Raw genomic sequence first — 7,855 nt, 5'->3', positions numbered from 1 at the left:
CCTGCGCCCTTATATCTTATGCAGTAGCGGTTTAACGCGGGGCGCGCTGTGGGACTTGCCGGCGGAATCGATTGTACGTAGCGCGCTCTCTAGCAGCTGTCCGTCAAGCGGCGAATTACGAAGCGCGAAATACCAATAGTGGTAATCTTTTATGCAAATGCAGCGGAACAGGTAGTGGAAACAGCGCGGCGGCGACTCTGTTTGCCTGGTGGGACACGACAAATGAATTGCAAACAGCCAAATTAATGCCGGACTAACAAAGCGACGTGCACGGAGCAGGACAACCGCCGGTCGGCGCAGCGCGGCGCCGTTTAAAAACGCTAACTGCATTAGCGCCGCCGCCCCGCCTCTGCCTACTGCGTATTGACTCGCAGCGCGGCCGCACCACGCCTACCACGTACTGTGTGTGTGGTCACGTGGCTTTTTTTGTTTTGCGGCTGACGGGTGGTCGCTCGCGCACCAGCGCGGTAGTTCAGCCGAGTTTGTAGTTCAGTGGTGAGAGAAACGTATCGATTCGTACTACTCACAATGGGAGGCCACAACGTTTGGAACGCGGATTTGCTGCAAACTTCGTACACTCGTCATACTGCATAACGACAACAAAATGTGTAAGCAGTAGCGCGTACTTCTCAAGCGTTATTGAGAAAATCGCAAGACAATTTCGGTCGTAAAATATACAGGGTGTTACAAAAAGGTACCGTCAAACTTTCAGGAAACATTCCTCACACACAATGAAAGAAAATATGTTATGTGGACATGGTTCCGGAAACGCTTACTTTCCATGTTAGTGCTCATTTTATTACTTCTCTCCAAATCACATTAATCATGGAATGGAAACACACAGCAACAGAACGTACCAGCGTGACTTCAAACTCTTTGTTACCGGAAATGTTCAAAATGTCCTCCGTTAGCGAGGATACATGCATCCACCCTCCATCGCATGGAATGCCTGATGCGCTGATGTAGCCCTGGAGAATGGCGTATTGTATCACAGCCGTCCACAATACGAGCACGAAGAGTCTCTACATTTGGTACCGGGGTTGCGTAGACAAGAGCTTTCAAATGCCCCCATAAATGAAAGTCAAGAGGGTTGAAGTCAGGAGAGGGTGGAGGCCATGGAATTGGTCCGTCTCTACCAATCCATCGGTCACCGAATCTGTTGTTGAGAAGCGTACGAACACTTCGACTGAAATGTGCAGGAGCTCCATCGTGCATGAACCACATGTTGTGTAGTACTTGTAAAGGCACACGTTCTAGCAGCACAGGTAGAGTATCCCGTATGAAATCATGGCGGTGAATCGAGGAAGTACAGTACATACTGGTGAAACTAAAATGAGCTCTAACATGGAAACTAAGCGTTTCCGGACACATGTCCACATAACATCTTTTCTTTATTTGTGTGTGAGGGATGTTTCCTGAAACTTTGGCCGTACCTTTTTGTAACACCCTGTATACCGCTGTCATTGATACACAGGCCTGAAGCACGCTATTTCCCAGAAGCAAAAAATAACGCTGTGTACTGGTTGCTGGGAAATTTTATTAACTACGTCCTTAACAAATTAGGATCCGATAGCATCATAGAGTTCAAGGTAAATATGCTGCGTGAGTTCCACAAAATTAGAAGATAATCGAATCACAAGAAAAAGTTCGGTAATATGTTAAAAATTGTATTTGAAAGAATGGGCATTGGTTAAAATAAAAAAGAAGACTGTTGACAGTGATGTATTGTACTTATCTTAAGAATATTATTTAAAATATTGCGGTATATTTATGATGTGTGCTTTTTCTACTTCAGAGAGTAGTTTTTGAAATTTATAAGCAAATGTACAGAACTTATGTGACATTGAGATTGTGTGTCTAATAGTGTCAAAACACAAAACATTAGAGGTGCATTATTGGCTTATATTAGAAATTTGTAAATAGACAGTTTATATAGAAATGTCCTTATCGATTGATTAAAACCATAATATTCTATCTGATAAATGTAATATTCAATGGTGGCACATTGTCCTGTTCATTCTTGCACTGTGATGTGTAAGTCAGTTTAGCAGTGAAAGACTGAGTATATAGATCTGATCACTTCAGATACTTAACATTCAATTAATGTCCAGAAAGTGTAGTTTCTAGTCAACTTTATTACATATCTCCTTTCCGCCATTCTCAAGTATTTCAGAAATTCTCTAATATGATTATTAAATTGTTTTATATTTAAAATTATCCCACTAACTTGCTGATATCCATCATAAAGAACTAATTATGCTTCTGTAAAGATTGGAGCTCATGTAATTCAAAGTGCAGATTATTTCTTCAGGTTGAAGTTTGAATGTCTTTAAAAAAAATTCTTGATGTTTAACTTAACTCTTCTGGTAATTTAGTCAGTAACACAATCTTCTGTTGTCTTTCCTTAACGTCAGCGTAATTGAAATGATCAAACCGTTTTGTTTAAATAACTTCATGTATAAGATGTGTACATGGTTAGTACATGAACTTAATAAGTTAAAAAAAAGAAGCGTGTTCGGTCAGAGCGTTAGCTAATAAAAAACTGAGCGAATGGGTCAATGAACAAACTGAACGGGTGTCATCGGAGCTCCGCCCTCAACAAATTCAACGAAGAATATAGAATAATTCTTTTTTGTAAGTGGTTGGCGTTCAAGCGGCTGCATCGCTGGATCGATTTCCGTTAGTCAGTTTTTTTTATATTCAACACTGTCATTTTCTTTACTATTTATATTACAATTGATATAATGGGAAAATACGTGTAATCGGATGAACGTTTATTAAATTTACAATGTTATTTGGCAGTCTACTAATTTTTATTATCACAAATAATGTAATGTTCGTAACTATCGACTAGTAAACGACCAAACGCATGGAGTGATACTGAAAATGTGTGCTTTTCCGTGTCTTCAAAACTGTTCGTATTTAATCGAAAGAGAGCGAGAAATTGCTTCTCGGAAGACGCTATTAGAATACACTCGATATTGCATAACGAATTATCAGCGCCGATTTTTCAGGAAATACTGCGTTATGCATGGTTTGCTTGCAAATTATCGTCTGAAAGAGAGGTTTTTGAAAATGTTAACGATGTTTGTTTTTCCACGGAAAACGTCAAAAAACCTTGCGTATGCAGAAGCATAGCATTTATTCAGTGCAACTGGTGCCGTTCAACTTTGTTTTTCATGGGTTTACGAAAAATACCTTCCTGCAACTTGTACTCGTAATGTCGAAGCGACGATTAATTGTACATCTTTCGAAAGCCGTCTGTTCCGGTCAAAACTTGGAGGTAACAAGTCGTTTCGCGCTCCTTCCAGATATAAGGGATTTCTCAAATCACGGACAAGCATACATTTTCAGTATCACTTTATGCGTTTGGCCGTTTACTAGTCGATAGTTATGAGCATTACATTATTTGTGATAATAAAAATTAGTAGACTGCCAAATAACGTTGTAAATTTAATAAAAGTACATCCGATTACACATATTTTCCCCATTATATCAATTGTAATATAAATAGTAAAAAATGACTGTGCGGAAAATAAAAAAAAAAGAAAACTGACGAACGGAACTCGATCCAGCAATCCAGTGGCTTGAACGCCAACCACTTTTCTTTTTAAAATTATTTTAGTCTATATTGTTCGTTGAATTTACTGAGGGTGGACGTCCGATGACACCCGTTCAGTTTGTTCATTGATCCCTTCACTCAGTTTTTTACTAGGAAGGGTAGCTAACGCTCTGACCGAACAAGCTGAGCTGCCGAACCGGCACAACTGGGCTGCAGCCGCTACATGGTGAAAATGGCCACGCGCAGGTATATATTTGACGACCGAAATTATCTTGCGATTTTCTCAATAACGCTTGAGAAGTACGCGCTACTGCTTACACATTTTGTTGTCGTTATGGACTACTACGAGTGTACGAAGTTTGTAGTAAATCCGCTTTCCAAACGTTGTGGCCTCCCGTTGTCAGTTGCAGCACCTGGGAGAGGCCACAGCAGTACCATTGAGGACCGGTTCAAGGTTCCTAAATAAGCTGCTAACAAAAAGAATTAACGGATGTACAAAAGTTATATTTTCTGAGATATTGAGATCCGAGGGAAAGAAAATTCAGGTATACTGCAGTGATTAAGAGCTTTGGGAAACGGCGCTGATCTGGTTGGAAAGAAGGATACTTAGGTAAGTGGGTAACGAGTGTGTACAGGAACAAAACCAAACATAATGACTGATTTAGTAGGTATATCATTAACTGTCGATTGAAGCTGAATGTGTTATTCGGTTCTCTAATACACTGACGCAGGTCATTCCAGAATCACGTTTCTGCTACTGAAAAGAACGTAGAGGAAGCGCCGTAGTGGGGAACGTTTGTTTCTGCTGTATCGTCAGACAAGAGCGTTATGGTCGAGGAGAGGTGTGTCGGGCTGGATATATTGACAGGACGGCGGAGGAGACAGATTGTAAGGAAACTTTCACACTTGTCTGCACACAGCTAAGAAAGCTCTCCATTTGGGAAATATGATCAAACTGTTGAATGCTACAGATAGTCGAATGCAAGCTCTAATCACCAGTTCCAAACGCCGAACTTCCTCGAGAAAGACCTTGCACGATAACACCACGGTAATCGACAACTGAAACTACAAGAGTTTACACAACATTCTTTTATAGGACAAAGAAAAAGTGTTTTATGTTTTTCTAGGGCATTGTGAGATTAAGACAGTTTCTTTCACGTTACAGCTATGTACTTAGAAAGGTTCATAATTTCGTCTATTACTTCTCCTAGACCCTTTACTGAGATAGATACGTGGATATTTGTAGCATTTGGGATTACGGATGGTAGGGATTCCCGATAATTACCGACTAACTGTACTCGGACAGGCTTTGCTGTGGCTCTGTCTGCTTAAATGGGAAAAGAAAGAAAAGAGAAATCACACGTTTCTAAAATGTCTCTCTCTCCATCTCCCCCTGCTGTCATTTCTTTGTCAATCTCCACCTCCTTCCCCCTCTCTCTGTCCATCACCTCCTCTCTCTCTCTCTCTCTCTCTCTCTCTCTCTCTCTCTCTCTCCATCTTCTCCTCGCCCCTCCACCTCTTCCTGCCTCATCCATCCCGTTTTAAATGTCCATTTGCTCCCAACCCCTGCCCATCTCCTCTTCCTTCCCCCCTGTCTCTGATCTTGAGCCTTGTTTATTGTTACTGCAATTCAGATTCTGTAGCATAATTCTAATGATAAACCAATAAGCCGTCAGTAATATATATAATGTTGACAAGTGGTCTATGTGCGCCTAAACGTTTATTACAGTCATGTGTAAAAGCTAGGAATAAATCGTGAAGGTCCTTTTTGAGGTGTTTTGTAACAATTTCTGTGTATTCCATTTATATATTATATGCATTGAAATATACACATATTAGAGTAATAGATATCTAGGACACAGCGGTATTAGAATGCAATGTTGTGTTAAAATTTTAAGGTAGTTGCTCAAGAACTGTCAGACTGACGATTTTGAACAAATGAACATCTACACTGTCATTTTTATGGGTATGTACTCATACATTGTTAAGTGTAATGTTTACTAACTGGATAGTGTTTGATGGGGAGTCTAAAAAGTTTTATTTTACTATTTTGATCATTGCCAGACCCTATGCTACTTGATTTTAGAACCATTACCTGAAAAATACAATATAAATTACGAACACGTTAAAAGTATCCGACAGAATGGACTGTAATTGGTTCCATTGGAATAATAAATAAAAACCAGTGTTTGTTAATAATGATCCTTACGCATCTAATTTCTGAAAAGAATAATAGCCAGAAAAATGAAAAACAAAGCCAAGGAACTGTTACGTATCTATTAGTTTGGATGTAGGATAGTTGAAGCCGTCAGAGAAGCAAATCTGAAGAAAAGTCATGACGAATTCTTGGGATTTTTCGACATTGGCACTGTAAAATGGCGCAAGATGTTCGAAATTCTGGTAAAACTCAAGTAAACGTAATACACAGTATGTACAAGAGCAAAGGGAGAGCTGTGTGAATGATAAACCAAGAACGAAGAGGTTGATTAGAAACATTGAAATGCAGTTGTTTGTCAGTACTCGTCAGTCTTTGAACCAATGACGGAAATAAAAGAAAGGTTCACAAGAGTGGGATTAAAATAAAGGGTAAAGGGGCGTAGAGTGTATCATAATTAATGGCGTAAATGCATACAATTGAAAGTACACGATACTAGAAGTAAAAAAGTCTCAGTAAACATAGGGTCGAAAATGGATACGTTAAAAGTTACTAGCAATTTTTCATGTTCGATACTGCGAAATAAATCTCTTCTACTGCAGGCTCTTTGCTTTCCATATTTTGGGAAATGGTAGTATGGACCAAAATAATAAAAAAATGTGCAGCAAACATGTGCTCTAAAACACACACTATTAAAAGAGTTGTGTTTCAAACTAGCAAAGATGAACAACTGCTCATAGCTCTAAAGGAACGCACATGTTTACTGGACTTTTTTTCTTGTTTTGGTCCGTACTGCCAGTTACCAAAATAAGGAAAGCAAAGAACTTGCAGTAGAAGAGATTTGTTTCACAGTATCGAAGATGAAAAATTGCTCATACCTCTTAAGGTATGTATTTTCGACCCTATGTTTACTGAGACTTTCTTGCCTCTAGTATCGTGTACTTTCAACTGTATGCGTTAACGCCATTAATTATGGTACACCCTGTATATATATAGGGTGGTCAATTGATCATGACATGGCCAAATATCTCACGAAATAAGCGTCAAACGAAAAAACTACGAAGAACGAAACTTGTCTAGCTTGACGGGCGAAACCAGATGGCGCTACGGTTGCCCCGCTAGATGCCGCTGCCATAGGTCAAACGGATATCAACTGCGTTTTTTAAAATAGGAAACCCCATTATTTATTGCATATTCGTGTAGTACGTCATGAAATATGAATGTTTTAGTTGGACCACTTTTTTCGCTTTGTGATAGATGGCGCTGTAATAGTCAGTAACACATAGCTCACAATTTTAGACGAACAGTTGGTAACAGGAAGACAGGAAGGTTTTTTAAAATTGAAATACAGAAAGTAGTTACGTTTGAACATTTTATATCGGTTGTTCCAATGTGATACATGTACCTTTGTGAACTTATCATTTCTGATAACGCAAGCTGTTACAGCGTGATTACCTGTAAATACCATATTAATGCAATAAATGCTCAAAATGATGTCCGTCACCATCAATGCATTTGGCAATAGGTGTAACGACATTCCTCTCAAGAGCGGGTAGTTCGCCTTCCGCAATGTTCGCACATGCATTGACAATGCGCTGACACATGTTGTCAGGAGTTGTCGGTGGACCACGACAACAAATATCCTTCAACTTTTCCCACAGAAAGAATTCCGGGGACGTCAGATCTGGTGAACGTCCGGGCTATGGTATTGTGCTTCGACGACCAATCCACTTGTCATGAAATACGCTATTCAATACCGCTTCAACCGCACGCGAGCTATGTGCCGGACATCCATCATGTTGGAAGTACATCGTCATTCTGTCATGCAGCGAAACATCTTGTAGTAACATCGGTAGAACACTACGTAGGAAATCAGCATACATTGCACAATTTAGACTACCATCGATAAAATGTGGGACAATTATTCTTGCTCCCATAATGCCGCACCATACATTAACCCACCAAGTCGCTGATGTTCCACTTGTCGCAGCCATCGTCGATTTTCCGTTGGCGAATAGTGCGTATTATGCCGGTTTACGTTACATCTGTTGGTGAATGACGCTTCGTCGCTAAACAGAACGCGTGCAAAAAATCTGTCATCGTCCCGTAATTTCTGTTGTGCCCAGTGGCAGAACTGT

Source organism: Schistocerca americana, chromosome 6 (assembly GCF_021461395.2).
Source record: "Schistocerca americana isolate TAMUIC-IGC-003095 chromosome 6, iqSchAmer2.1, whole genome shotgun sequence".
NCBI classification, from domain to species: Eukaryota; Metazoa; Arthropoda; class Insecta; order Orthoptera; family Acrididae; genus Schistocerca; species Schistocerca americana.
The sequence above is the reverse complement of the archived record's forward strand: the minus strand, read 5'-3'. Positions refer to the sequence as shown.